Source organism: Bactrocera dorsalis, chromosome 4 (genome assembly GCF_023373825.1).
Source record: "Bactrocera dorsalis isolate Fly_Bdor chromosome 4, ASM2337382v1, whole genome shotgun sequence".
Lineage (NCBI taxonomy): Eukaryota > Metazoa > Arthropoda > Insecta > Diptera > Tephritidae > Bactrocera > Bactrocera dorsalis.
The window spans coordinates 23258530-23276024 of NC_064306.1; the positions used below are offsets into that span (position 1 = coordinate 23258530).

General features: G+C 36.7%; 1 long non-coding RNA gene across 1 annotated transcript in view; it reads right to left on the reverse strand.

Annotated features, from left to right (window-relative positions):
• The window catches only part of LOC125778090 (uncharacterized), a 165847-nt gene that overhangs the window by 110488 nt on the left and 37864 nt on the right, over positions 1 to 17495 (reverse strand). The window lies entirely within an intron of this gene.

Genomic DNA, 17495 nt, shown 5'->3' on the forward strand with positions numbered 1-17495 from the left:
TTCTATAATTAATATAAGTTTGTTTAATCAATAGATATTTTTTTAACTATTTAAATCCAAAATAATGTTCTAAAATCAAAAAAACTTCGTAAAAAAATTTAATTAGCTTATTCCTCCAATTAACTACTAGATTTAACATAACTTTAACGAAATAGTTTTTTTTTTAATTTCAGAAGATTCAGTTCAGAGATAAAGTGGTTACCACAAAACGTCTTTCTTGAGAGGAGCTCCCGGAGTTCAGCTGTAGTTTCTTTCCCAATAAATATTTTACTAATACTTAGCCTAAAAATACAGTTAAAAGATATCATAACATGTGTAAAAATTCTTGGATCAATAAATTTAATAGTTTTCTCAGAAAAAATATGGAAAATTCGCTTTTTTCGGCCATCTAACTGTATATAACCCTTTAACAATATTATACGAGCGTATGTATGTATATTTTAATATGTGAATATACACAACTAAGTTTTTATTTGATTTATTTTATTTTTATTTAATTTATTATTTTTGGCGTTATCTGGGTTCATATATACAGTATTGAAACGTTAATTACACAAAACACGTTTTAATACATATACATATGTACGTATATTTATTTATTCTTTTTTGTGTGAATGAACTGTGCCAGAATAAATAGGTATGTACGTACAATTTTCGTTTTTGTTTCTACAACTCAAAAGCTAACGAATATTTTATTCGAAATTTGGCTTGAAAATTCCAAAATCGTATTACAGAATATAAAAAATCCGAATTCGAGTAAATTTTTTTTGTCGAATCGAGTTACAGAATAGGGCCCCAGATTTGAAACTGATCGAGGATCTGTGGAGAATGGTAATTCAGTTAATTGCAAAAAACTCTCGCATTTTTTTAAGATCTCCTCTACATTAATTATTCTTCTTCTTTACTGGCGTAGACACCGCTTACGCGATTAAAGCCGAGTCAACAACAGCGTGCCAATTGGAAAGCCAGGTCCTTCTCCACTTGGTCCTTCCAACGGAGTGGAGGTCTTTCTCTTCCTCTGCTTCCCGCGGCGGGTACTGCGTCGAATACTTTCAGAGCTGGAGTGTTTTCACCCATCCGGACAACATGACCTAGCCAGCGTAGCCATTGTCCTTTAATTCGGTGAACTATGTCAATGTCGTCGTATATCTCGTACAGCTCATCATTCCATTGAATGCGATATTCGCCGTGGCCAATGCGCAAAGGACCATAAATCTTTCGCAGAACCCTTCTCTCGAAAACTCGTAACGTCGACTCATCGGTTGTTGTCATCGTCCATGCCTCTGCACCATATAGCAGGACAGGAACGATGAGGGACTTCTAGAGTTTGGTATTTGTTCGTCGAGAGAGAACTTAACTTTTCAATTGCCTACTCAGTTCGAAGTAGCACCTGTTGGCAAGAGTTATTCTGCGTTCGATTTCTAGACAGACATTATTGGTGGTGTTTACGCTGGTTCCAAGATAAACGAAATTATCTACAACTTCACAGTTATGACTGTGAACAGTGACGTAAGAGCCAAGTTGCGAGTGTAACGACTCTTTGTTTGATGACTATGATATGATGATGGATATTTCGTCTTGCCCTCGTTCACTGCCAGACCCATTTGCTTTGCTTCCTTCTCCAGTCTGGGGAAAGCAGAACTAACGCCGCGGGTGTTGAGGCCGATGATATGAATATCATCAGCATACTGTACACTCTTATAAAAGATTAATTTTCTCCAGCAGCAGATTGAAGAAATCACATGATAGGGAGTCGCCTTGTCTGAAACCTCGTTTGGTATCGAACGGCCTCGAAGGACCTCTCCTTCCCGATCCTGATGGAGATTTTGGTGTTGCTCAACGTCAGTTTACACAGCCGTATTAGTTTTGCGGGGATACCAAATTCAGACATCGCGGCATAAAGGCAGCTCCTTTTAGTGCTTTGAAATCGACGAAGAGGTGGTGTGTGTCGATTCTCCTTCCACGGGTCTTTTCCAAGATTTGGCGTATGGTAAATATTTGTTCTTTTGTTGATTTGCCAGGTCTAAAGCCACACTGATAACGCCCAACCAGTTCGTTGACGGTGGGCTTTAATCTTTCACACAATACGCTCGCTAGAACCTTACACGCGTAGTTGAGGATGCTATCCCACGGTAGTTGGCACAGATTGTGGGGTCTCCCTTTTTGTGGATAGGGCAGAGTACACTTAAATTCCAATCGCTGGGCATGCTTTATCCGACCATATTCTACAAATAAGCTGATGCCTGCTCGTTATCAGTTCTTCGCCGCCGTGTTTGAATTGCTCGGCCAGCAAACCGTCGGCCCCTGCCGCTTTGTTGTTCTTCAGGCGGGCAACTGCTATTCAAACTTCTTCATGGTCGGGTAGGGGAACGTCTGCTCCATCGTCATCGATTGGGGAATCGGGTTCGCCTTCTTCTGGCGTTGTACGCTCACTGCCATTCAGCATGCTGGAGAAGTGTTCCCTCCATAATTTAAGTATGCTCTGGGCATCGGTGGCTAGATCACCTTGGGGGGTTCTACAAGAGTATGCTCCGGTCTTAAAACCTTCTGTAAGCCGCCGCATTTTTTCCGGCCCCTGTCGGCCAGCTTATCAAGCACTTCGTACTCACACATTTCGGCCTCTTTCTTTTTCTGTCTACAAATGCGTCTTGCTTCCCTCTTCAACTCTCGGTATCTATCCCATCCTGCACGTGTTGTGGTCGATCGTAACGTTGCGAGGTAGGCAGCCTGTTTTCTCTCCGCTGCGACACGGCACTCCTCGTCGTACCAGCTTTTTTGCACTTTCCGAAAACCAATGGTTTCGGTTGCAGCTGTACGTAAGGAGTTAGAAATGCCGTCCCACAGTTCCCTTATACCGAGTTGTTGACGAGTGCTTTCAGAGAGCAGGAGTGCACGCCGAGTAGAAAATCGTTCGGCTGTCTGTTGTGATTGCAGCTTCTCGACGTCGAACCTTCCTTGTGTTTGTTGGCGTGCGTTTTTTGCTGCATAGAGGCGGGTGCGAATCTTGGCTGCAACAATATAGTGGTCCGAGTTGATGTTAGGATCTTGGAGCGTACGCACGTCAAGAACACTGGAGACGTGTTTTCTGTCTATCACAACATGAGCGATCTGGTTGGTGGCTTTTCGATCCGAAGACAGCCAAGCAGCTTGATGTATCTTCTTATGCTGGCATCTAGTACTATAGATAACCATATTTCGGGCCTCAGTGAAGTCGATCAGCCTTAAACCATTTGTGGATGTTTCCTGTGGAGGCTGAATTTACCGACCGTAGTGCCAAAGATACCTTCTTTGCCCACCCTGGCGTTAAAGTCGCCAAGCACGAATTTGACAAAGTGGCGGCGGCAACTATCATAAGTGAGCTCCAAGCACACATAAAAGACATCTTTGGTCACAAAGTCCTTCTCTTCCGTCGGGGCGTGGGCGTAAATCAGCGATATGTTGAAGAACCTCGCTTTGATGCGGATTGTGGCTAGACGTTCATTCACTGGAGTGAATGATAGTACTCGGCGACGGAGTCTCTCTCCCACCACGAATCCAACACCAAACTTGCGCTCCTTTATATAGCCACTGTAGTAAATGTCACAAGGACCTACTCGTCTCTGTCCTTGTCCCGTCCATCGCATTCCTTGGACGGCGGTGATGTCAGCCTTTATTTTCACGAGGACATCAACCAGCTGAACAGCGGCACCTGCGCAATTAAGTAACCGAACATTCCAGGTGCAAGCCCTCAAATCATAGTCCTTAATTCGTCTGTCATGGTCACTCATCTGAGGCTTGTTGTTCCTTTTCATTGGGAAGATTTTTTACGTAGCGGGTCCCAAACCCAGCACACAACCCTGCGGAGGGGATGTTTCGCCTTCTCATCATATGTAAAAGAATCGTTTCTGGCCACTCCCAAGTGAATGGTAATCAGGGAACTTTCTTCACTGAACTTCTACACATGACTCCATCCCCCTGCACATGACTCCATCCCTCTACATTAATTACGTTAACGAAAAGCTTGTGTTCCATTTTTGACTCGTTGACATATGTACATATGTACATACATACATATTTGGATAAAGTTTATAAAGTTCGAGATCGAGTAGAAGACATGCAAAAGTGTACAACAATTGTCGATGTTATTTCTTCTTTTTGAGGCACACTTAACACAGTCGCATACAGAAGAACATTTTGTTGCTGTCTATATAAGTTGCAAATACATTTATCGGATAATTATGCATCGTTTACGATGAATTTGTGGTTCTGATTTTTCCAGTTTTAATTGTGTTTGGACTTGGCGTGTTGCAACACTGAAGTTTTAACATTTACATTTTTAACGAACATTAAACTTCATTCGTTTATTGTGGTGAGTTAAACATTTTTATATTAAATTCAAGTGCATTCTGTGATTTTTTGATTTCTTTCCAAGATCAATTATATCAACAACAACAACGAAATAAGAAGAGAATGAAATTTACCGCAGGAAATTTTCTTAACCATTTCTTAAGCGATTTTTATATTTTTTTAGTTATTAGTTTACCTAGTACCTAGTAGATAAAAATAAAATACTAACAACAATTCTAGTCTAATTAATTAGGAGAAATACTTAAAAGCTAAATGTTAAGAAATACATTTGCTGCTACTGTTGTCTTACTGGGTCGGAAGGCTGCTCGCGTTTCAATCGGATTTCTCGCCCAGCAGTTTCGATGAGTCTGGAGGCTTCCTCATTAACTTGCTGTCTAAGCCTCACTTCATGAGACTTATTATTTTGGAGATTTCATTTACCATAGAATTCACGCCTAGATCACGGTGCAGGTCAGCAGATCTAACGTACCAAGGAGCATTAACTAAACTCCTTAGTACCTTACTTTGAAAGCGCTGAGTGCTGGCAATACAGCTTTGGCTTGAGCAACCCCATAGTTGGGCTCCGTAGGCCCAAACTGGCTTTAGAACTTGATTATATAGTAACAGTTTGTTTTGAATTGATAGCGTGGATTTCCTGTCAACTAGGTGGTAAAGTTTGCCAAATTTCATATCAAGCTCGCTCTTTTTTTTACATGCTCTTTCCAGCGTAGCTTAGCATCTAAGGTGATACCTAGGTACTTAGCACTGTTATGATGTGGTATAGGTATGTTATTTATATAAATTGGACGACATGTCGGCTTTTTCAAGGTAAAGTCGACATGAATTGATTTGGTGTCGTTTAATTTGATGCGCCACTTAGCTGCTCACTTAGCAATTGCGTTGACTGCTGTCTGCACTCGTCAGTAAATACTGAAGTTGACTCTCCAGCTGCTAACAAAACTGTGTCATCCGCGAATGTCGCTGTCATATAACTAGAGTTAGATGAGAGGTCACTGGTAAAAAGCAAATAAAGCATTGGCCCCAACACACTTCCCTGAGGAATACCCTCGTCAATCGGTTGCAAGTTTGAGTATGCATCCTCTTGCTTAGTGCGGAAGTATCTATCATTTAAGTACGAAGCAATTATTTCACAAAATTGTTTGGGTAGTATGTATTTCAGTTTGAGCAGCAGATCCGTATGCCACACTTTGTCAAAAGCTTGAGACACTCCGTCGAAGCTTACGCTTTTTATGTATACTTTCTAAGATGTGTTTTGGGTATTTGGTACCACTTAGATTCACGCGCGTCGTAGATCATCAGACGACAATGGCAGAACATTAACCTTTCAACTTAAAGGAGTGAATATTGAAGTCGACAACATATGGATCGTACCATCATCATAATCTCCCAAACCACTAAAGGAACAACGATCTATTTTCTAAGCTCGAATAATGCAAGAACTTCTACCGATAGTGTGAAAATGTATGAATTCCGCTTATTCCACGGTATTGTTGAAAACTACTAAAATAGCGATAAATCAATAACTACGAGTAAATGCGCCAGAAACATAAAAATTTGCCGATGGGATGGTACGACAAGGCCTAAAAATTGTTGTTGTTGTGTAAATGAGCGAAATCGGACAATAACCACGCCTAACCTTGCCATATAGCACAATTTTAAATTTCACTTGATTCTTTTACTTTCCTGTACGCAAATCAAGAAGCCATTAATTTAATTAGATTCAACTTTGCACGAATAATGTCTTGGATGTGTGCCATCTTATAACCAGATATTGTCCAAATCCAACAAAAACTGTTCAACACCCTAGATACCGAATATGTGAACCCCAATACCGAAAATATCGGTCAATGTGTGAGATATAATTGAAAAATAGGAATAATCTTTCTCTGACAATCAGAGATGTGAAAAATAGTTTATTAAAAGTATTAAAATACAAAACTCGTATTTTTAAAATAAAATACCTTTTTATGCATAAGCACTTATTTTATTTAACTGATTTTAGAACTAGTATTTATTAAAAGAGTTAATTTTTTATGTTCTTTTTTGTTATGTTAGTTTTTTCGAACACTTTTTGTATCCAGATATATTTACGTCACTTCCAGAATGTCTTTGAAGAAGTGTTTTAATACAAATGGAATGTGCTTGTCCCTGAAAAAATAAAAGGTTTTATATCATTTATGTACTGTAGCTATAATAAATAAATAAAAAAATGGACCCGGCATCATCACGCGCAAACGGCTGGCATATGCAGACACAGGCTGACAGACAGACGAATAAATTGTTCCTATGTATTAGGGTTTTGTTTATATTTTCTTTTGAGGTACGGTAAAAATTAAGAGCGGCGCTGGATAAAATAAAGAAATTGAGAAAACTCAACGGTCACATTAACTTGTTTTATGACAGGTCAACGTCTATCGCGTATCGTGCATATTAAGTGTTTGTAAATTAATGTGTTATTTCAATAAAAACGTCAAATCCATGAATTCATCAAAAATATCGAACGTGCACGAAAAATACGATATTATGATCAACTAACATCGATCGATATCGGTTAACCGTGCGATTCTGTAATATGAGACAGTCTCAAGTAATCCCGCTATAAATCGACTTCTACTTTTCGATTCTGGAAGTCGTTTAATCAACCCCGATATTCGACTTTTGTAACTTAAGTCGACTTTGTATAAATGAAGCAACTCATACACGAAATTCGTTAGATATATTAATATTTTATAAAATTATGAACGTACAATCATATTTTTTAAGTTTTTAACATATTATAGAAAGTACTTTGTGATTTTATTGCATACAATTTGGTATTGGATAATAAAATTGCTTTTTTTTTAATTAAAAAACAAAAAATTGAAAAATAAATAACTACGAAAGCCACATTTCTTCGCCGATTGATCTTAAAAATATTAGCTCATTAAGATGCTGAGGTGATAAGCGACTCATCAAGTGATTTGCGATAAGTTCTGCATGTGAAAATAATCGCTCACAGGGTATAGACGTTGCAACTATTGGCAAGTACTTTTTAGCTACATTCCATAGATACGGATATTCAAATTTCATACTTTCCCACACAGTGAACGGATTAGGATTTTGTTCCCGATTGACAACCGGGCGTGTCAAATATTGTATTCGTAATCCTCCAGCCTCATCAGAATCTGCAAGATCGGAACTACAACTCACATTGTTATCAAAATAAGACCATATATCCTCATTGTCATCGTTCGTTTTCTGAGATTCCGGACCTTGAATAGCTAATATCTCATCTTGAGGGTCAATATGTGCCACCGTTGCTGTTGCTGCCAATGCTAATTTTCGTTCTGTCTTGACTAGATCAGCTACACAAAAATTAAATTAAGATTAAACTAAACCATAGAAATAATCAAATAATGTTTGCATAATCAACCTACCGACATTAGTTACCGCTCGTGCAGAAACCCGAATACTTTGAAAACCAAACTTTTTATAACGAGGATCAACCAATGTTGCACAAGCGTACAGTTTTACAGATTCAATGTTGCCGTATTTTGTTTCGATGTCTTGAACCGTTCTATTTTTCAAATGTCGCCCAATTAAAGTTTCTGGCGTTAACTCTTCAATCTTCTGTAAAATATAAAATTAATTCATTCAATAAAAATTCAAAACAAGTTAATATTGCAATAGCTTTGCTAGTTTAACAATGGGAACTTACTTTTCTAAGACTTGAAATCAAAGGAATGAACTTGCTCAATATTACACATTTTTCAAAACAAACTTCTTGAGTTACTCGCAAGAGAGGTTTTAAGACGTCACGAACTTCTATTAACGCATCGACTTCCTCACCTGTGATCATGTTAGGTGGCTTCGCCTTAGAAGATTTGTCTATCTTCACTTGTAAAAGCACTTTACTGACATGATCAGCAAGCACAACGGTCAACCATTTCAAAACAGGATTTCAGACGAGAATTTTCAGGCTTGTCCTTCTGTAATTTCAGCAGCTCTGTAGTCGCTCTTTCACTTTGTCGAAAGAATGTGAAAATTTTTTTAACTTTTGACAATAGCTCACGCAATAACAATTGCTCGATTTGCGGTTGAATTTGTACCTATGATTGTATCTCAATACAAGAGTTGTCATTACATTTAAACAAAAATATTAAGATTCGATTCCAACCGATTTTTGATGTATTTTTCTGACAATTTGTTTAAGATATTCTTTTATTGTCTTGCTTATGGGGTTAAATGGGTTTAACAGTTTCAAAAAATCGAATTTTGGTTTTTTTTTGTCTTATTAAATTCTATAACATCTCTAGAATATTGTCCTAAATTTTCAAGTTGATCCGACTAATAGTTTCGGAGATACAGCCTTGAAAAGGTGGACGCTCGAGGTCAGGTATAGGCTGAGGGCGCAGTAGGTAAAACGCAGCTGCAGCTCATCTATTGTTAGCCGTAATTCTTGTCCCTTTTTTTCTCTATATAAGGTAAACTACTGGAAAATATTTCATTTGGTGATTTCTCGTTAAACTACGAAGTTCATTTTGAGGTTATAAGTGTTTGTTGTGAATTTTATTCGATAAAAAATGCCGTTTAAAGTGTCTAGAACCCAGATAACGGAAGGTGTTCGTAGAAAAGATAGACCTAAGAAGAGGAAACAATCGTTTAATCCAAAAAGTCCTGAGGTAGATGATAATTCTTTCACGAGTACATCGGCAAAAAAATTAAAAGGCGATGACAAACAGCACGTCCCAGAGGAAGCCACGCTACAATATTCGATCACTGACTTTGCTCTGGTTTTTTCCACACTTTCGTGTTTGTACTGTGTTCAAACATTATTGAAAGTGGAGGTGAAGAAAAATTTTGTAATGGAAAAGTAAATTTTAAACAATGCTCCAAATTCGGTCTGGGATTTAAACTTGTGGTAGAATGTGAACGATGTATGTATGCCAAAATATATTTTATCATGTCAACAAATTGGCAGAATGTATGAACTAAATCGGCGGTTCATTTTTGTTATGCGAGTATTGGGTTTGGGTCTTGCTGGATGCAAGAAGTTTTGCGGTTTGATGGATCTAAGCAGATCCTTTTTGAATCAATCAACATACGACTTTTATATTAATAAAATACATGAATGTATTACCATAGTTACTGAGAAACTGTTCTCCTCTGCTGCTACAGAGGAAAAGCAATTGACAAGTTTAGCAAACAACATGGAAGATACGACAGATGTGACTGTCTCCGGTGATGGGACGTGGAAAAAGCGTGGTTTTGCATCACTTTATGGTGTCAGTTCTCTAATCGGATATCAATCAGGAAAAGTCTTGGATGTCATTGTTAAATGTTCATACTGTAAACTATGTGAGTCTTGGAAAAAAAATTAGATACGGCAGAATTTGAAGAGTGGAAAGAAGAACACATCGAAAATGAACAACCGCCAATCACACCGGAGCATCTGGAAACATGGAAGTATCTTCAATTATTGAAATGTTTAAACGTTCTATTGTAAAACATGGCTTGAGGTACGTAAATTATATAGGAGATGGAGATTCTAAAACATACTCTGGTATTCTCAAAGCCAAACCTTGTGGTGAAAATTTTGTTGTCAATAAGAAAGAATGCGTTGGCCGTACAGAAGAGGATGGGAACCTGGTTGCGTGATTTAGTGAAGAAAACTGTTGAGGAAAAAATAGTCAATGGCAAAAAAACTCAAAAAAATTCTTTCTGGTAAAGGTAAATTGATTAGTAAATTGATAGACAAATCAACTGTATATTATGGCTTAGCGATAAGAAGAAACAGTGATTCAACTGATAAAATGAGGGATGCGATATGGGCAACTTACTACCACTGCAGTTCTACAGACAGAAACCCGCAGCATCAAAATTGCCCTGAAGTTCCAGACACGTGGTGCACCTGGCAGCGAGCACGTACTCTCTCGTCGTTCAAACACCAATATACTCCATTACCAGATGATGTTTTGACTGCAATGAAACCAATTTATGAAGACCTGAGAAAGGATGACCTTTTGGAGCGGTGTGTTGGAGGATTTACACAAAATAACAATGAAAGTTTCGAAAATTACTCCCAAAATACTTCCAGCTGATTCGATAATCGTTCAAATTGCTGCATTAATCGTTGCTTGTATTTTCAATGAAGGGATATCAGCATTATTATTAATTATGCAGGGTATGGACCTAAAACTTGGTCCAAATTCCCATGAATATGCTCGGAACATGGATGAAAACCGGGTGACCGTAGCCGAAAAGAAATCTACCAGCGAGACTCGTGAAGCCAGGATTCGTCATAGATTGGAGCATAAGGATGCCCTGGCATTTGTTAAAAGAAAAAAAAAATTTCCCACTTTTATTGTCTCTTAAAACTTTAAACGCGTTTTTCTCAAAACTATGTTTTCAAAGTCGGTTGTCAAGATTTCTCGCGAACTACTCAACCGATCTTGATGAAATTTTACACAAGTCTTCGAGATATCATTTACAAGGTTTTGAACGAATGATTTTTTTTTTTTTAATTACAACTATTTATTTAAATTTTCATCGAAATTTGCATTTTTTTATAAAAACGGCTGCCAAAAATCCAATTTTCAATTTTTTTTTCCTTCGTCCAACACCTAGTTTATTGCCTTTACTAAAACACGTATTTTTTATTTTTATTTCAGATGATCTTGAAGGAAGTTCTGCTGACAACGCGGATGCACCTTTTTTCCGAGGTACTGCCGGAAGTGGCGTCGTAATGACTGCAATTTTGATATGTTTTTTGAAAATTTTACAAAATGTTTATTAAATATGAATCTTTTAAATAAAAAAAAATTTCATTAAAATATGTAAAAAAAATTATTGAAAAACGGCTGTTGTTTGCCCGAGGAAATCCATGTAATCCCTTATGTCATGCAAAGGGGTTTCAACGAATTTCAATGGTTATTTATATGGTATGTAAGTAAGAGTAAAGCTTAAGTAAAATTTATTATAGCTAGCCACTTTGATTTGCTTGCTGTCTTCTCCGTTGATGTCTTTGTCTTCTTCTTCTACGTTCACGTCGCTGTCTTCTTCTTCTAGCACGTCTTCTTCTAGCAGCTTGTCTTCTTCGTCTCCTCCTTCTCGCAGCAGCATTACTGCTACTACTACTGCTACTGGAATTTGTGGATGAAGCAGCTGTTGTTGTAGTGGTGGCATCTGCTGAAGCTGCTGTTGTTGTTGTTGTGGAATCTGATGACGCTGCTGTTGTTGTTGTTGTGGTATCTGATGACGCTGCTGTGGTTGTTGTTGTGGTATCCGACGACGCTGCTGTTGTTGTTGATGTTGATTGAGCGTAACCCGCAAATCTGGTAGTGATGGTTAGAACCAAAACACCCACCAATAAGGATGGTAGCACTTTCATATTTTTTCACCTTTCGGAAAAGCTCGGCAGTTTGCTTTATTGCTAGCCAGATTTCAACTGTGCTGTTGGTAAGGCTTAATGTGCCTTAAATAGTAAGGCTGATCTTACTTTTCTAAATGGCTTTAGCATTTGTTTCAATTCTTCGAAACATTGTAGTTACAATTATTGTAAATTATTATGATCTGAGGTTCTTCCAAAAACTTAGCAAGTGATGTAAATAATCTAAAAAAATAACATGTTTATAGTCATATATATGTTACATGAATAACAGTAGTACCAATTGTTTAAACCCGTTCTTGCTTGGTCGTCAAAAAATATTATACTATTCACAGTAATTACATACTGATTATACAATTGGGGTACTCACAACGTGTCATAAAGCATCGTAAAATTTGTATACTAGTTTAAAAAATTTGTTGTTTGATTGCATACTAAAATAAGTTTACGCAAATACAACTCTGAACGCTATGTTTTCGGATCGTTATAACTTATATCTTTATGAGACTCTGTGAAACCCTGAAATACATACATTTGTTCCATAATACTATATTCTAGTTCGAAGTATTAACACAAATGCTAAATGTGTAGGAATATCTATTTTATTTCAAAGTAATACAATTTAAAAAAATCTATCGAAATAGATTCAGAGCAAAAAAGGTAAAACTTTCTTCATAATTTTAAAATTCTTAGTTAATTCTTCAAAATCTATCTCGTCCTCTTTGGTCGCAATACATTTGTGCCAACGTATTTTCGAATTCTCGAAACAGTTGTTAAAGTCAATTTCCGGAATACCGTGGTTGCGAAATTGGATGAAAATTGGGCGAAGAATCAATGTACAATGCGACGGTGCAATGTCGTGCTGCAAAAACCAAGAGTGGCGGCGCAAACGACGCATGTTGACAGTTTGGCCGGTCGGAAGGAATTCGGAGTGCTTCGGCTCACATTTGCCACAATATTCGGCGAATTAATCGTCTGTTTCCGAATCGTGAGCTTGGATCCAAAACTCATGACCAGTAACAATACGTGACATCCTAGTAGTTGGGACACATTTGAATGATTTTGGAACCAATCCACAGTGGTCGGTCTTTGATGGACCTAGCGACCAAAAATACTTCCACTGCCTCTATAAAAGTGAAACTTTTACCAAAGCTTTTTAAAATCTCCATCTCCCGTTCCTCACTCCGGCACCCCCCGATGGTAACGAATTTTAATTAATTATATTAAATTAAAAAACTTGATAAACGAAGAAAGGAATTTTTTGAGTATTATTCTACTAAATCAAAAACTGATTTTAATAAAATTGATTTACTTTTGCATGCTAGTCTTTTGACTGGTGATTAAAGGATCTAAGCTCAAAAGTAATCGGTTTAGCAAGTCCTGATTTGTAGCGACCCGTTAGTTCTTTCATGTATGATGAAGTCGATACATCTTAACGTCCTTATTGCTTGACTCAGCAGATTCTTCTAAGAGCTCTCCAATTTAAGCTGGTGCATATTGAATATGTAACATGGGAGCGTGAATTAAAATTGTATGGATTGACAAAGGAAGATAATACCAGAAATATTTTTATGTTAATTCGCTTGCTTGATCTAGCGCAAATCTAGTTGATTTAGGGTTGATTGAACTGATTCCTTTCGAACAGGACGGCAATAGCGGGTGGACGACGGTCTTTTATTATCAGTTGTAGAGGAACATATGTCGTGACAAATAAATTATTGTCTTCTAAACTATTATTTTCAAATTTTTGCTTACATTCACTCTGCCCAGAAGAACTGCTATCAAACCCAAATTTTCCTATTAATAATAGGTAAGGAGATGACTCATTGTGTTCATTAATTACATTCGTGACGCAGTGTGCTTTATTTGCTCAGGATAACTCTCTTTCGCTTAAAATATTATCATAGCAGGTTATCAAAAGTTAATATCTAGTTTTTTGTCCTAATAAGTCGATACTAACGCCTTATTAAATTTTCTTCGGTGATAGTTGATATTACTTCACACATTTTCTAAACACCACAACTCAAAAATATATAGGCGTGAAAGTTTACACGGAAATGATGTGCCTGAATAAAAGTACGTTCAGAACAAACATTCGATAAAAGTGAGAAAATGATAAAATGAAAACCAAAGCTCATATGCTGAACAAAATGACCGCGACAGACTGCAAACGACATCTGTCAAATATTAAAATACACACGTTCTTATGAACACAGTTATTTTGACAGCTACACGACTACACGACTGCAGGCCGACAGTTATTGCTCTCGCTAACTTCAATATATTCTTATAATATATTTGCCAACGACAGTAGGACCACAGTAGAGTTGACAGTAGAGAGATGAGGTAGAGTGGTGATGCCACTAATATGTAAAATGTATAATTATTCAAAGCTCTAACCAACTTGACGTTGTTTTACAAATAAAAGCATAAAATAGCTCTACTAAAGCTCTATTATATCATTTGTAATAACAATTGATAATTTAAAACAAATAAATTTACCTATTTACTAATTTTTTGCATAAAAATTTTCACTTTGAACAAAATATTAAAATTTCATTGAAGTGCAAGGTATTAGTATGGACACAACAAAATTGTGTACATGCATAATGGAGAGCTGTGTTGTCTTGTGTACATGCCGGCCATTGTTATGTTGCTGCCTTCTCACAAATGTTCATGTAGACGGATTCACAACGCCATTTTCAGTTCACCGTCGTGCTGCTGCAGTCTGTCGCTGTCATTGTGTTCAGCATATCAAGTGTACTATATATGTATGTATATGACGAAAAAACATAAAAAATAATAAATTCGATTCTCAAACAATTTCCTTTATTTTATTGATGTCTTGATCATCAGATGATGCTGATGATCATCCTGGACATGGTTTGTCGTCAACGCGACCCCCTTTGCATAATTTGTACACTTGCTCGCAACGAGCAATTATCCCCGAAGATCTTTTCAGACATTCTAAACGTTTCGACAACAGATTTTGATTCCGCATTAATGTATCTTCTTTGGTGAATGTTTTCACTCATCGTAAAAATCGCCAAATGCACTTTATGTACTTCAGAAACACAAGCGGATACCAGGGATAAAGGGATTTCCAACATATTCCAGTGTGAGAGCGCCTCAAAATTAGCGGTTTTTTAACATTTTAATTAAAACATTTAAACTTACGATTCAAAATTACTATATAGTGCTCATTTAATATATGGAGAAACTATTTAAATATTTTTAAGCTATATTAAACCAACCGACTTTTGAACATTCAACAATTAATAAGGGCATTAAGCTTGTTAGTTCTAAACTAACTCAAAAAAGTTTTTAATAATTTTCCATTGAAAATTTATGTATGATGGATCACAAGACAAAATTTTTCATCAAATACGTGTTCTCTTTAATTATAGTTTTACATCTTATGTAATGGTCTGGCGCGAGGCAACAAGTCCCTCCGTTTAGATATATTTTTTTGTTAATATTTCAATCTGACTATTCCACAAAATTTTCAATTGTTAAACGTCAAAATCTCAAATTTAGTTCAAACCAGGCTCTGGACCAATTTTATGCTGGAATAAAAAAAGCATTACATATATAGAAAATATATATTAAACTACAGTTATCCAATACTTGATTTTGTTAATGCATATAATATGAATATTGACCTTAGAGGAGAAGCAGATTGACTGATATTTTCAGAATAAAGTCGGTCTTTGGCACTGAGTTCCACCTATTCGATATTTGCGGCTTCACAATTCATGGCCTGATATAAATTACATACCATACATACATTTTTACACACTATATTTACATACATTGAACAAAACTAGAACTAAAAAACTAAACTACATTATTCTTATGTACATTTGTGCTGTGCTACATATGTTTTGAAGATCAAGCTAGTGCGGGTTTAAACAATTGTCATTATTTGTCGTATGTCTAATTATCTAATAGTACCAAACACATGTTTTTATTTAGCCTATTTGCCTAATTTGTTTGCATAAAAGATATTGATACTTCTCAACTATTTGCTAAGTTTTAGGAAGAACCTCAGATCATAATAATTTACAATAATTGTAACTACAATGTTTCGAAGAATTAAAACAAATGCTAAAGCCATTTAGAAAAGTAAGATCAGCTTTACTAACTATACGAATATAAGACACATTAAGCCTTACCAACAACACAGTTGAAATCTGGCTTGGAGTAAAGCAATCTGCCGAGCTTTTACGAAAGGTGAAAAAATATGAAAGTGCTACCATCCTTATTGGTGGGTGTTTTGGTTCTAACCATCACTACCAGATTTGCGGGTTACGCTCAATCAACATCAACAACCACAGCAGCGTCGTCAGATACCACAACAACAACCACAGCAGCGTCATCAGATACCACAACAACAACAACAGCAGCGTCATCAGATTCCACAACAACAACAACAGCAGCTTCAGCAGACGCCACCACTACAACAACAGCTGCTTCATCCACAAATTCCAGTAGCAGTAGTGGTAGCAGTACTGCTGCTGCGAGAAGGAGGAGACGAAGAAGACAAGCTGCTAGAAGAAGACGTGCTAGAAGAAGAAGAGAGCGACGTGAACGTAGAAAAAGAAGACAAAGACGTCAACGCAGAAGACAGCAAGCAAATCAAAGTGGGTAGTTATAATAAATGTTCCTTAAACAGCCAGTACTTATATGATTAATAAATTAATGTAAAGAGAAATTATGGGCAATAGATATATGCACATTGTGACCAAAAAGAAATGTATATTGTAAATAAAATACAAAACATGTAATTATTCATCAATATTTATTTTGTCACCTTTAAAGTAATCCCCTCCAGATTTAATACACTTACATATGCCAACGATTTTTCCAGTCCTCTAAACACTATTCATAACCTTTTTTTGGGATGGCCTTCTGCTCCTACTGCGAATTTTGTTTAATCTCTTCGATCGACTGAAAAGGGTTCCACGGAGCGATTGTTTCAGTTTGGGGAACAAGATAAAATCACACCGAGCCAAATATGGTGAATACTGTGGTTGATCGATGGTATTTATTATGTTTCTTGCCTTCAGTCACAATCGTGGCGATGCAATGTGTGATTGTGTAAAATTCATTGCATGTCAAACTCATAAACCTATGTATTTCACATCGGCAGTTATACGTACAAAGATTCATGTTAACGGTTCTCTTTGTGGAAAAAATTCAGTTTTACTGGGACGAGTCGAACAAGAACGCGAAAATATACACCAATATCGTTTGAACAGACTTGTCCAGCTCTCTGTCGTCTCTCTAACACTTGCATGACGATTTTCAAGCACCATATCCTTCACTTTCATCACATCATTTGAAGAGCACGAAGATCGTCCAGAAGGAGAGGTATGTCTTTAATGATCTTTCGACCGTCTTTCAATTAAAAAATTTGGTGAGAAATCCAAGTTTTAAGAGAAATTGTTCGATATTTTTTACCGACTTAAAAAACTACTGTAAATACACTGGTCCTATTAACTCAGCAAAATAAATTTTTTGAAATATAATTTGCACAGAGAATTTAAATTATAATTTCTTGGTAACATTTTGTATGTATTTAAATGAATAGAGAGTTCATTACAACATGGAAATTTATAAGGATTCATTGTTAACTTAGTTTCAACAAAAATAATTGTACCTAGATTTTAATCTAGTTTTCACATAAGAGAATTTTACTACAGCTTGTACCAAATGCCAAAATTTTAAATGGATTACAATCATTTTTGGTATTTAGTTGAGAGCCTTGACAGCTTTCGAA